This window comes from Corvus hawaiiensis, chromosome 2 (genome assembly GCF_020740725.1).
Source record: "Corvus hawaiiensis isolate bCorHaw1 chromosome 2, bCorHaw1.pri.cur, whole genome shotgun sequence".
In the NCBI taxonomy this organism is placed as follows: domain Eukaryota; kingdom Metazoa; phylum Chordata; class Aves; order Passeriformes; family Corvidae; genus Corvus; species Corvus hawaiiensis.
In genome coordinates, this window is record NC_063214.1 from 18388331 (window position 1) to 18403377 (window position 15047).

At 40.5% G+C, this 15047-nt stretch overlaps 1 protein-coding gene across 4 annotated transcripts in view; it reads right to left on the minus strand.

Moving 5' to 3' along the window:
* LOC125321200 (amyloid beta precursor protein) overlaps positions 1 to 15047 on the minus strand; it is a 206325-nt gene that overhangs the window by 146001 nt on the left and 45277 nt on the right. The window lies entirely within an intron of this gene.

The window sequence follows — 15047 nt, forward strand, 5'->3', positions numbered from 1 at the left end:
CTTGGAAAACTACTCTAAGAATCCTGACAGTCCCACTTCAAGTAAAAAAGATTTGTCTCAATCATGGATCTCCACTGAGGTCATGGCATCTGAGAAACAGTGACTCCTGGCACTCCCCAGATCAAAGGTTTAAAATATGGCAAAAATGAAGCAAGCAGCTTGAGCTGAAGTCTTAAACTTAAAAATACACTAACAAACAACAGTAGAGCCTTCTCAGATTTGAGATCAGTAGTCTTTAAATGAATGTGACCTGGTCCATACACATGGGAACAATCAGAAAGCAATCAAAGCATACCTGGAAATAATTGGAAATAATTTCTTACTTTCATTAAGAGACACAAAGGGGCTATTACAATTTTAAAATTGAACTGTATTAACAGCTTAATGCACAAAACAAGAGCAGATACAGTAACAATGCCACAAAAATGACCACAGAAAGAGACACTGCCTAAACAGTGCACTTTATGCTAAAGAGCTTGAATATCAACCCCGCCTTCTATTCCAAAATATAATTTATTAATCAGATACTTCTTTTCTTGTGCAAGTACTTCATAGAATCCATCTGTCAGATCTTTGCCAGTTTCAACAGCACCCTCACTCACTACAACTGATGACTGAAGAAATACAGAGCCTGAAGGTGCAGCCTGGGATGTTAACCCAGCATACAAATACAGTGACCACAAGAAAGTCCACAGGGCAGAACTGAAAAGTGTGAAAATTTCCTGCACTCAGAAGATTGAAGCTTTACTTTCTTCCTTTTGTCAGCAGGTGGCTAAGGCTGATGGTCATCGTCCACATTACATACAGACCCGCATTTTCACACTGCTTGCAGAAAGTGGCTCCAGAGGAACTTGCTGTTCCCCTGCTTCATCAGTGCTTCAGATACTGAACTCTGAACTGAAACAGCAGGTTCAAGGAAAGCTCTGGCACATGCTTCTTGATTCCTGTAGCAGCACTGCCAAAATGGATTAGCAGGAAACTTCACATCTTAACTACTGTGTAAATATTACCCTGCAAGACTCCATAACTGCCTCATGAGCTAACAAGCATGATGCAAGAGGAAGATTTGATTTTCTTTGGATACTTCCTTTAGCATTGTCATGCGGAACTCTCTCAGTTCATACCTCCACAAATGTCACACTCAAGTAATTAAAGCCTGTGGTTATATAATACCGAGTGCTGTCACAAGCAATGTGCTTGATATATCACAGTGTCAACTGACATGTTCTCATCGGGGACATTTAACATTGCCCAGAGGAAGTAAATGCCTTAAATGAAGACAACTAAGGAAATTTCAAAATTGATAGACTGGAATGTTTAAAAAAGGAAATTAAGACAAAAAACTCAAAACAATTTATTTACCCACATGAATGTGTAAACACAGCTTTAAAGTGACAGAAAATAGGGTTCTGATCCACAAGAACAAAGATACACTAAGTTGCTTTCCTGAGATGAATTTCTAAAGAGTAAGAGCACACTATTACTGTAGGGCCTCGTTGAAACAATAATATTAGAGGGAAAAATAAGTTCATACATCATTTTTATTTTTACTATTACCCAAACCCACCATTTTAACTGCTGGTTAGTAAAGTGGACCAAATGCTAAGTAGTTAGCAGTATTTGTCAAAAACACACAAGGATAAAGAAATACAAAGAAGCCTCTTCTTCTACTACTGCATCAGTTACTAAACTCCTAATTTCTGCTGACAGCTCACACAAAACTCAGTCCACCCTTCAGGAGAGGAAACAGGCTTTGAATTTCATTATCAATAGGTTAATGCCAGTGAATGTGCCGAGGAGAGTTTCCCTCACTAGACTTATATATTTGCTCTGAATTGAACTTTCTGTGCCACTACTTAGTGGCACAGAAAAATGAGCCTCATATTTATTTATAGTGTCCCTAATGAGCCACTGCTCCTTCTACAGTGTCAGTGCAAGCAGTGCTAGAAAGTTGTAAGACATCCAAACTTTCAACATTATTGTAACTTGTTGTACAGAAGTTCCTTTAATTCATCTTAAAAGAAACAGGGGAGCAAACAGAGATCAATGAAAGCTAGAAAACTGAACTGGCAATCAAGAGTTACAGCTGTGTCTTCATTTACTTCCATTTTCATTACCAAGTCTCCTTATATACTGACTGCAGAAACAAAAATCTAAAAAGCCATTCCGGCTATTCAGAATTTCATATCATCTTGCTAAAACTTGTGTTTACCACTACCAGCTCTGATGCCACATAGATTTAGGACTAAAATGTAGGCATCCTTAATAAAAGAGGGGGAGAAAATGGGATGAGAAAGCTTCTGGATTGAGATAGAGAGAAAATCTTTACCAATTACTGTCATAGGCAAGAGAGACTCAACTTGGGGAAAAATATTTCTAATTAAAGGAATTTAAAGAGGATGTAGTGGGACAAGCACTGATCTCTTCTCTCTGACCAGTGGAAGCAGCATGAAGCTGACTCAGGAAAGGTTTAGGTTGGGTATTGGGAAAAATTCTTCACCCAGATGGTAGCTGGGCACTGGAACAGGCTCCCCAGGAAGTCATCACAGCACCAAACCTGACAAGAATTCAAGAAGTATTTGGAAAATGCTCTTGGGTACATGGTGGCATTGTTGGGGCTGTTCTTTGCAGGGCCAGGAGCTGGACTTTGCTGATCTCTGTGGGCTCCTTCCAACTCAGGATAATCTATGATTCCATGAAATGGCATTTGTAAATGTCTACACACGAAGGTGCAGATGATACCACTAGCTGGATATGTGTTACCCAAGTGGAGATCAGAAACTATTTTGAAACAAATCTGAGAAAACCAAAGATGCAATGGCAGAGGACAACACTAAAGGAAAGAAGCAGCCAGGCCACTTTCACCACAGCTGCCTCTCCTGCCAGCGTAAGGAAGAGCAGCCAAGAGGCCTCTCAGCATGGTTGGTGCAGGTGGGTGTACCCCCAAACCTCTCCTCTAGCCATCTTTGAGGATTGCCCTGATCCCTATAGAATCACAGCCTTGTTAAGATTGGAAGGAAGTTCTGGGGGTCATCAGGTCCAACCTCCATGCTCCAGGAGGGCCACCTAGAGCTGACTGCCCAGGACTATGTCCAGATGGCTTTTGAGTATCTGCAGGGATGAAGACTCCAGAGTCATCCAACCTCTGCCAGCACTCAAATACAAGCGTTATATGCAACTGGAATCCCTATGAGAGATACTTTTTGGTTTTTTAAATCAATCTCTGACACATGATTATATAAATAAGTTTCTCCATCCAGTCACACATGCTCAGCACATCTTGGTTCAATCTTGAAGTAGTACTTCAGTGTAATCATGAGTAAGTCATCTCTGATACTAGAAGACATTTAAATTCAAAAGCTTAGTATTTCACCTAGATATTATTCATTGTGTCCCTCATCTTCTAGAGTGACTATTCAAAATATTGCTTTTTTCATCATATTTTCAAATAAAATTTTAAAAGGTTTTCAAGGTTAGCTGATGATCAGATTAGTGAAGCTATTTCAATTTATATCTTCAGTTTTTATTAGACAATCAAAACAATAGCAATATAAATAACTATATGTAAATCTTGAAGTACTATAAGGGTATATGATTTGAATTAGTGGTACAGATTTATTCTTACTTCTCCTTGAACATAAGGATCTTTTCCTGTATATTCTAAGAGCAGAATCACCATAGAGAAGAGAACAAGATTCAGAGTAACAAATGGTATGAATTCCTAATGGAATGTGCTTCATCCATGGAAACTGTAAAATGGAACACACATGTACACACTTGCACATACAAAGATGTATGCTCACCCTTTGTGAAATACAGGGTTGTGTTACACCTTAATATGAATTAGATGGGGGGGTGGGGGGGGAAGAAAATGATAAACAGTATCTTTAGAGACTGTAAAGCATAATCAGGAATTGGTATTCTTCATCATCTTCACCAACAGTTTGAAATGCAAGACAACCTGTCAAGAGGCAAGAAAAAATCTTTAAAAATAAGGTGCAAAAAATTAACATGTAATTAATTGCCATTTTTTAAATTTAAACACCTTAGTATTTTTCTCCAAATTGCATCCCACATCAGTTTGAATTCTGACTGCTCTAAATCCAAGATATACATTCATTTAATTGCCAGTCTGAAGTGGACATATTTTCTTTTTATTGTTTCTCTCTATTCTTTCTCCGTAATCCTTCAGTTGTTTGCTGCACCTCCTCATGATATCCTGGCTTAAATTAGATAATGCATTTGTGGGTTTTAAACCTTCCTTTTACCCTAAGCTTCAGCATCTGGCACAGCAAGACTTTTAACCCAGACTGAATTCAAATGTAATATTCAACTCTACTGTCACAAGGAGAAAAGGGCTACTCAGTCTCTCAGAAAGCATAAGGTCCAGACTCTTTGCAGCATACCACCAAACAACTCGTGCTGACACACCATGTATCTGACCGGAATTTATGAGCTGGAATTCTGCTTGACGTCCATCTCAGGTAGTGACATCAGTGACAGGATCTATATTAAAAACTAAATCCAAGAGTGACTATAGAAATGCTAGAAAGGAATATTCATACAGATAAAAGAAGTGAAGAAGCAATTACAGCTGTAAATAGTTAGAACAAAAATACGGGTGTTTTTAGCAGTTGCATCTTTAGCAACTTGAATCATTTGAATACTTAAAGGGAACATAATTCAAAGTAAGATAGAGATTGATTACATCCAGACTTTCCTTGCCTGCTATCCTCCCACAGCTTTCCCCAAAAAAGAAAACAAACAAGGAAACAAGTTGGTCTGTGGACAAGTTTACTCTTACCTGAATACTGCAACTTCATGTGTTGAATATTCTATACTTTCAATATCAATGTTACTTTAATAAAAAGAACCAGTCACAGAAATTATCAGACCATCTGCTTTTTAAAATTGGAAACAAAAATCACAGATGTGACACAGGTAACTATTTACCTCTGCGCTTTAAATGGGCAAAGAAGGGTTTTATCACGTCAGTGAAGTAATCTGCAAACAGTTACTACAAGCACAAAAGAATACACACATTTAATAACCACCATTTAGGAAGACTAGGGTCTTAAAATTGCTTGTGGAAAAGATCCTTTGACAGCAATGGCATCTGAAGGATAACTAAACAATACCTCAAGTATGAGAACAAGCTTTCAATTCCAGATTAACAAACTACAGTTGGATCAAAAACTATCTCTATTCCTTTCTAAAGTATATATAGAATCTATAAAGACTCTGCTTCCCAGAATTTTGCATTGATGTGCTGAAGAGCAGCAACAAGCATGCTACGTTCATTTCCAACTGTTTGGCACATCCATGAAGTGGAAGGATAGGATAATTATTTCTGTATGTCCATACACTGTCTCTGCAAGCCTTCCAACCTACAATTTAGGAAGCAGTGACAATGCAGAGTCCCAGATTAGCTGCAGCAAGAGTGGTGTCACATGAGCAGCAGTGACAAAAACACCATCAGCCCTAAAAGAAATGTTGTGTTCTCAGTCTTGCAGTCTGTGACCAGAAAACAGACAGCTATATGCAGAATAAAGTTACTAAATGTGTCATGTAAAAATATCCTAGTTTATTACTTGTTTTTACAGCAACTCTTCTACATTACTTTACAGTAGCTCCATGGCTTTCCCTGTGGCAGCCCCCTGCCCAGGAACCATCACCCCTCCGATCCAGAGCACTCCCATCACCAGCAGAACACTTTCCTTCTCTGCCACATCTCTGTGGCTTCAGCTGTGTCCTGTCATGCCTGACGATGCTCAACCACTTGCTCCTGGCTTTCTCAGCAATCAGGCCCTTCTACACACAGAAGCAAGGCTACAGGGCTAGCTGAAGCTGGCATCCAAACTTTTCCTGTCACTCTCTGTAACCCAAGCAAAGCCTTCACTTGCTCAAAGAGAATTATGAGAGTCAAACCCAGCATTAACTGCATTGGAGGAGTTCTGAAATTCTCTGTCATGGGCCAACATGAGAAGTAGCAAGGCAACCAAGAAGGAACAGCTCTGCCCCTGTATCACAAGTCCCAGGCATCTACTGCTGCAAGTTAATCAGCATCTCAGGTATTTGCACTAATTTCCAGCAGCCACTTGGACATAGTGTATGCATATATTCTTTTAACCCCGTAGTTTAAAAGAAAAACTTTAACAGTAATCAATTCCTAAACTAAAACCCACACCAAATTACTTAGCATAAATAAATAAACCCAGGCTGAATGTCTTCCAAACCAGCCAGGGATTTTTTTCTTTTAATTAAATCCTGAGGACAAATTTCTAGAGACATACTACTTCTTCTACATCCTCTTCCATCCATCCATAGCATTCTTTTATTTATCATTTATTCATCATTTATTCTTTTAATAGCTCCAGCCTCACTAGCTATCAGAGTCAACCCTCAGCCTCACCTAGGAGTTTCACATACTGCTCTTATAACTATTTCTTTGGGCCCATCTAATAAATCACCCTCCTTTCCAACATCTCAGCTGCTTCACTGTTATACACAGAGTTGCTGTTCAACAGCTTCTTGCCACAAAACTCACCCACTATTTCAAATCCTTTCAAACTTTTGCTTCTCCAATTCACTCATTCTGGCATCCTGTTAGTTCTCATTTCCAATCTCTCTGCTCACTCAGTGACTTCTAAAACCCAAATGTTGTCCTCATTTCTTAAGTCCTCTTCCTTTTTTCTCTAGGCATGCAAAGTCAGCAAACATTAGTTTACTTCTTTACTGATCTTATCCTATGGAAAGGAAAGCGAAGCAAAACAAAACATGCAGGTGTGAGTGTATCTGTGAGAGCGAGAGGGGAGATGATGAACCTTCTAGGCATTAACCACAGATCAGGGGGAGATGGGGTCAGAGATCAAGATGCTGCTGCAGTTTTTAACTCTTGGTCACGACAACATGCACTTACTGCTTTTCTCTGTGAGCAGGGTACATACAACATCTTGATATATCATTCAAATTGCCTTAGGTATTGAGAGTGGTAGAAACATTAGCTGGTTTTAACGCAGTGACCAGTTAGGTTGGTTCACCCATATGAAGCTTGATACATACATGATCTCTTTTCTTAAAATTCCCTAATGTGCTTCTATCTGGAATTTCATGCAAGACTGCGACTTCCCCTGCAATTAAAGTCTTCAGAAAGGCTGCCAGCCATGAGGCAGCCTGCTCAACCCTAATCCATGCACTGGGCACCATGTTTTAACACAGACCTAAACTGAACACTCACACTGGCTTTCTCTTAACGTTTTTCTCTGCACACAGGGAAGGCAGAAGCCTATGAAAGCAGAAGTAAGGCCGCATAGTCAAACACATTCTCCACACTGCCTTTCAAGTTCTTGATTTTATAGCACAAAGTCTGTATGCTGTAAGAAAACTAAACCAAAATTTGAGCCCTGCCGAGAATATTCTGTTTACCACGTCAGGTTCTCTAAAGCCTCTCTTGTGTAATTGCAGATGATATCCAGCTTTTCATACTGTAAAACCTCAGTATGAAAACAGGGCTGGATTTCTAAGGTGCTTTGCTGTCCACTTCAAGCACAACAAGCACTTCTACTTCTCCATAGGCAGAGTATTTTATTCAGAGTCAGCAAAGTCCACTCTGTCATGTCACCACAAGCCTGTTCACAGATTCACTCTCCTTGAGTTGAAACCTCATCTGCCTGTTACTCTGCAGCATCACCAGAAGCAATTAACAGTTTGGGGTTTGGGGGTGTTGGTGGTGTTTTGGGGGTTTTTTTGCGTCTATGCTTGTGCTTTTTAATTAAATTTCTGCATGAATAAGGTTAAGTATTAGAGCAGTGAAACAGAATAATATCTAATTAAGCTAACAGGGTGTTTTTCTCTCAAAGTAACATATCATGTGCAAAGGACTGCTGTCCTCCTAGAAAGGCGGTGAAGGGGAAGGGGGAAAAGCAGCCAGAAGTAATTTAAAAATAATAAAAATCTTCTCCTTTAGGCATGATACAATATTTCATCCACCCACCTCCCTCTTTCAGAGTTGCCTCAGGCACTGTGTGGCACCAGATCAAGGAAGGTGGAACAGTGTAAGCAGTGAGAGAGCCCAGGTCTGGTTTTCCAGGTTCTCCTGCAGGCTGCCATCCCTCCAACAGCCCAGTTCGTGGAAGGAAGGTGAGACATAGTGCTCTCCTGGCAGCAGCTCCTCAATCACATCAATATATGAAATGCCAGTGATCTGCATAAGACAACTAATACACAAGGAAAGTGCTTAAACAAAACTGTTGGCTACAGCACCAGCATCCTGGGGACCGCAATAAAGGCTCAGCTACCTGATGTGGATCTTCAGGAGCAATCCTTACTACTCTTTTAAAAAAGGAAATATGAAAAGAAAAAATAAAAAGAAAGGAGACAACCCCCCCCCCCACAAAAAAAAAAAAAAACAACAAAACCAACAAAACCACCCAAACAAACAAAACAAAACAAAAAACCCCAGAAACAAACAAAAAAACCCCCACAATATATCCCCAAAGCACCAAACAACAAAGTCTGACCTTTCTCTTTGTAATATTACCATAATGAAGATGAAATGCTGCATTTCACCTCAGGCATGATATGTTTCAAAAAGGGCTGGCAGGGAAAGAAGCAGATTTTGTGCCAGCAGTTTCTGCCCAAGGATGGGGCACCATTCTGAAGGCATGAAATAAAGAATGTAACCGCTTTGTGAAAATCACTACACACCCAAAGTTATTATTTCCTTATCCCCAGATTTTCAAAGAAATCATTAATAAAAGTGGGCTATAATACGCATTTTTTAAATCATCGAATTACCTACCTGAATTACTTTCACAAGCCTTACCTAAAGAAACCTCCTACCTTTCTGTAAAACGGGAACGTATGTGGCTGAGTTGTTGGTTATGTTTGTTGAGGAAATCACAGTACAAAATATATCTAAGCTGTAGCAGAAAATCTGTGAAAACATACTTGGAAAAACCTAACTGTTCTCTGTTGAAGTATTTCCAAGTTCCACTGTTTACAAAATGACCTACTTTATGTCAAAGTTGTCTTCGAGGCCATGCAAAAACTGTCACAAAGTAATGGGCCCAGGAACTCATTTTTTGTAATCTAATTAATTTATGCATTCTTGAGTTTACTGCAGATATAGCCAAAGGGTAATTTATTATTCTAAGAGCCTAGATTCACTTGTATGATACCCCAAGAGACAAATACATCTGTGATTTCCTTTTTCATGAAACCAACTTCAGGCCCTAGTACCAAGAATGTGAAGTGGTAATATAAGGTCATATTCTGAAACAGTGGTTGTACTCCATCATCCAGGACACAAGAAAACCATGCATGGTTTAGTCCAGTAGTAAAAGCTATACAAAAAAAGTCAGGGAAGTCTGCAAACTAAAATGGACTACCTGAAACTCTAAAATAAAAGTTGACCTCAAAAGGGAAAAAAAAAAAAAAAAAAGAAAATTAGAAACTGAACAAAAGAATGAGGAACGAAGCTATACAGAGGGCACCTGCAGAAAACATTCAGATCAGTAACATTTCTTGTTTGTGAACAACATGCATTCAGTGTCTTATATTTCCACCTTGTCCTTTAAACAAGATACCTACAGTAATTACCTGAGCAGCTATAAGATTACAGTGCATTTTTCTTTCTTTATAAATCAAATAGCAATATATTTTAATTATTATTGTTCTTGTGAACGAGCTATACATTATACAGAGACTATTTAGTGTCAGGAAAAAGATAGGATAAAAATCTCCTAAAGAAATAAAATCAATCCTTCCTAGACAAATATTTATAAACATGTTTTTGTCCAATTCTTTCTCATAACTTTTTTTTGGTTCAGAATAATTAGAATTGCCTCACCGTTGCCTTGCACAGATACAACAATTCAGCCTGAAAACTGCTCTCTTAGGACAGCAACCTGCAGAACACATGACTGAAGACAAATCAGGCACTTATGTCCATTACCAATATTAACTATATCTCAGATTAAATTAAGTTCACCATGAAAGCTTGTCAATAAAAACTGTCACTAAGCATTTTCTGAAGCCCTGTCTACTTAAGTGAACTGCAATTTGGAGCCACTTCCAAGACAGAAGTTCATTAGTCTTTCATGTTTCATATGTGCCAGTGTTTCAAACTGGAGACTCTACAAAATAACAATGCTCCAAAACAAAGGCAATAAATTCCAGTCCAAAAGCTGAATAAGCTTTAAAAATGTACTTATTTCTGATCAGACCCACATGAACTTACGCAAGATTTCATTTTAAACTTGCAAGTCTGAAGTAACTTTCAAATGCAGAAAACCCGTTATGATACAAATGTGTCTGAAGATATGCCCCCTCCCACCCTTAAAAGAATTCCCTGAAAAAAATATTGGAAACATTTCAGAAATTTGGATACTACACTTTAGGAGACCAAAAAACTTCTACACTTTAATTTGCTTCATGTATTCAGCTTCAAAGTAGGAATATTTTCAAAGAACCATTATTTTTCAGTTTTTCTTTTTTCCTTTGAATGAGTTTTCACAATTCTTCTCCAAAGAAACAGAGAACTTTGTAAAAGAAGACTAATATGATGAATCATAAACATTGCTGAGACTTTGTTGGGAGTTAAGTCTTCTCTTTAGGGAATTTTCCTCCATTTGTTGTCATAGAGATGGTGAATGGACGTCGATTTAAAAGACAAAAGATGTAGCCAGGGCTTTGGCATATCATTAGAATGGTTCTGGGGGAGGGGGAGAAGCAGTGTGATGGTTGGCAGTTTCTTAGCTGGGGGTGGGTCAGTCTTTGCCTCGCTTGGAGGGTTGTGGGTTGTGGGTTTTGGTGCTGGACTTCTCCTGCCCAGGGGGACTCGCTGCTACAGCTGAGCCTTCCTTGCCATTTCTCCTTGCCGTTGGAGATCACTGCTCGCAGAAGCGGCCGTTGGACTTTCGGCACCCGCCGTGTCTGGGAGAAAGACGATCCACCATCTGCATGGGCGCCTCAGGGGAAAACGTGGCCCCTGTCTCCTCCCTCTCTCCGGAGGGAGCACCTCGCGGCTGCTTACTGGAGCCTCGGCTGCTACTGCCGTCGCCAGGACACCCTCGGGACACGTGAGAGCCAGGGAAAAACCGAAACACCCCCCACCTTCTCTCACCATTACGCCCTGGGGAGACTCACAGCTTGCTTCGGCCGCCCTCTGCTTCACCAGGAGCCAACAGCGCCCACTGCAGCCGCGGGGGAGCCACTGCAGCCTCTCTGTCTAACCAGGAGCCATCAGCATCCACATCAGGCCCACAGTTGTGATCGGAACTACACCAAAGAGGAAAGTGCTCGACAGGCAGAAAAAGGCTGTTGGTTGGGATTTTCCTTTTTGTTTGTGTTGTTGCTGTTGTTGTTGTTTGCTTGTCTTCTTTTATATATATATTCTAGTAAAGGACGGATATTCATTTTCCCATATTTTTGCCTGAAAGCCCCATAATTTCAAAGTTATAATAATTTGGAGGGAGGGGGGTCATCTTTCCCATTCCAGGAAGGTTCCTGCCTTCCTTGGCAGACACCTGTCTTTTAAACCAGGATAGACTTCCACAGCAATTTGTTTCACATTTCCACATTGCAGGAAAAAAAAGGGGAGAACTCAGCATCAGGCAATGGAGGCCTCAGCAAGTCACACAAAGAAGAAAATCTGCCAAGGAGCAGTTTGTACATACGTGGTGCAAATTCTGCTTTACAGGGAGCAGTATCTACTTTGATAACACTCACAAGCATTACTGAAAGCTAATGTTCCAACAGGATATTAAGAAATCTTCATTAACCATTAAAAGCATCAAAGCTCTGCAAATCACCATTCACTTTTACTCATGAATTGCACTTACTGTTTCTCCAATTTTGCTTCACGGTGGAAGAAGAGAAGGAAGATATGGAGAGATCATCAAGACTGACGCCTGCAAAGATCTTTGCAACAAAGGTTGGAAATTTGTCCACGAAAGATGTAAAACTGCTGTTTTATTTTAGTAAACTGATTGATGTCTTCATTTCCAGTTAATAAATTGGGCTGAAAACTCAACTAATCCAAATTTTCTGCTAAACACTGTGGCTGCTAAAGAAGTAGGCCATCATTCTGAGGCCCTGAATGATGTCCATGTGGGTATTTATCAGGAGGACCTCCTAGTCATTCCCCACTTTTGAAAACAGGGGCTTCTGGCTATGATCCTGTCAGTGAAGCTGTACCCTGGAATTCACTAGCAAATGCCAGCTTGAAAGCAAAGCAAGGAATGAAGTGGATATCATCAAATGTGCGTTACGCAGCAAAGTCCTACCATCCTTTTCCTACACCAGACTTCCACAACTGATGGACTGCACACACACTCACAAGCACAAGGTCTGTAATGGCAGACTGAGTCAGCCCTAGGGTTGAAACAAAAGTATACATGAAGCAACCCCCAGGGCAATTCAGCTGCTTAACACTCACTAAGCACTCTTTTTTGTAAAATAATGTGGTTTTTTCAGAATGAAAATCACCCTGCAAAAAGTCCCTCTCTGTTGCTGCACTACCTCATCAGACCCACCCACCTTGGTTTATTTTCCAGCAGTGAGAACATGAGGTGGGTCTTCTCTCAAGCCCACAGTTCACCTTTGCACTTGTCAGGGACTGAAATATTATAGTTTATGACTTAAACACTTTCATGAAGGACTTTCAAAACTGTATTACAAAAGCTGGAGGGAAGACTATCACACCCTGAATGGGGCTCTGAGAGGCCCTACACTGCTCGCTGATGAAGATAAGATAAAGTAACAATTCGGGGTTGGGGACATTCACAGAGCACAAGCTTAACACCTTCAGGGTGGAGACCAGAGCCCCAGGGCTATCAGCTGCCAGGCTTCGAGCAGACCCTCACACCACAGTGTGGGGGGAAAAAAGGCTTTGGGTGTAATGCCCATCCTCCACTGTGCAGAGGAGCCCAGCTGAGGGGCCCTTCACTCAGAGAAGCTTCATCCACATAAAGGACAGAGGGGGTGTCATGGCCCATCAAAGGCCCTCCCCAAACGGGTCCCCAGACCCTACACCACAGATGATGCAACAGACCCTCAGTGTTGCAAGGGACAGTGTCAAACTCGCCCCCTGCAGGGGAGACATGTGGGCGTTCCCACCTGCCCAAACCACGTATTAATCCACTGGATTCTATACTCTATACTTTTTGGCGTGGCATGGCGTGGCATGGCATGGCATGGCAGCGGCGACAGGGAACCCTCACGACCAGAAGACCAGATGGAGGGGAGCAATGAGATGCCATTGGGAGCCTTGGAGGGTTGATATGCTTTCCACCTAACCCCTGTCACTCTCTCCCTGTCCCCCTACCTCCCCCTCGCACAATTCTTTCTCTCTTGCTTTCTTTCGTCTTACTCTCTTTCTGCCTCTTTTACCATTAAATAAAACATATCAATCTTTTTGGCAGCAACATCTTAACCTTGTTAGGTTCTAATCTCATTTTTGGGTGTATTTTGAACCTTCAAAGCTCCTTCCAGTTTATACACAGAGACTTAATTTTCTTTGCTCTTCTGGGTTTAAACCGGATTATAACAGCACTTCCTCAGCAAGCCCCACGACTCACAAGCTCCAAGCTGTGCACATAGCACAGGAGAGGTTAAGGGCCAAAGTTTTTGCGTCATTTTTTCCACTTACAGGTGAGAAACACTGCTGTAGAGCTGGCTACTGAACCTTTTACACTTAAGGGAGGAGAAAGGTTCTGAAAGAATCTCTTAACAACAAACTCACAGAAGCACCAAGTCTCCACGTGCATGAAGTTGCCAGTCACCAGGCTGCCTATAGGCATCTTTAGATTTACCAGAAGCAGCTTAGAAGCCTGCAAACCAAAGAACATTCTGTCTTAGTGCTCCATTCCCCACTAAAAAAGAAGCTGAACATTTTCTTGCCAGCTTTCTTCCTCCTGCAGGATGTTCCCACACAGATGGTAAAACATTTTTTGAAGCTTGGTACTGCATGCTCCACTGAAGTCAATGGGAACACTGACACCAATTTCTCTAACAGAAAGATTCAATCCAACTCCAAGAAAACCTGAAAAATGAAAAGCTTTATATTTTGCATCCTACAAAAGAACAGTCCCAAAAGGATTAGGATGGCTGCCAAATGGAGAAACTACTTCAAATTGCTCCCAATGACTCAACTGACCATGGTGATGTCAATCCCTAGAGAACAACACTGTTGTCATGCAACAAAGCCCAATCATATCCCACAAAATTTCAACACCAATATATTTAAGATCTTATTCTCAGAAATGGGATATGCATTTCCAGCTGCTCAACGGCACACTGAGCAAAGGGAACATCAGAATAAACTGAAGTCTAAGTCAATTATGAATCTTCTGAGATGTGTTGATCTTGAATTCCAAAGGACAGAGTAAGGACTGTAACCCTGCATCTGCTTTCCAATATAAACCACTGCAAAGCTGGAACATGCCCATATACGTGTCCCTCTGCACCCTGCATCTTGCCAGCAGATATCCTAGCATACTCACAGAATCCTCAAGGTTACCAGGTCCTCAAAATCCAGAGAAAACTTTAATATTAAAAGTAATTATGATAATTTATTGGATGAGTCTTTTTTTACTTTTGTTTCAGAGTAAGGCTGGCAAACAACACATTTAAATTATCTTTGGCACCCTTTCTCCAACAAGAATTAAGTTCACTGAATTGGATTGAAGTAAACATAAATAAATCAAATATGACCATTCCAGTCAAGGACTTCTGGACTGAAAGGATTTTCAAATTGCTGAAAAACAAACAAGAAATCCTTAACATTCCATACTGCCTTGCCTCATCCTGGGAGAGAAATTACTTCTTGCCTCTCAGAACTGCACTTACACTCCTCTTGAAACCTTCAGAAACAAACAAACAAACAAAAAAACAACATTAAAAAAAGAGCAGATCAAAGCTTTAAATGCTCTTATTTTCAGGATTATGTTATGATGCAATCAATTACTGTGCTCTGTGGCTTAGCAGTTTCTGTTGTTTAGTGGGGTAACTGAGATAAGCTTTACTTCAGCACTCATGAAAGTTAG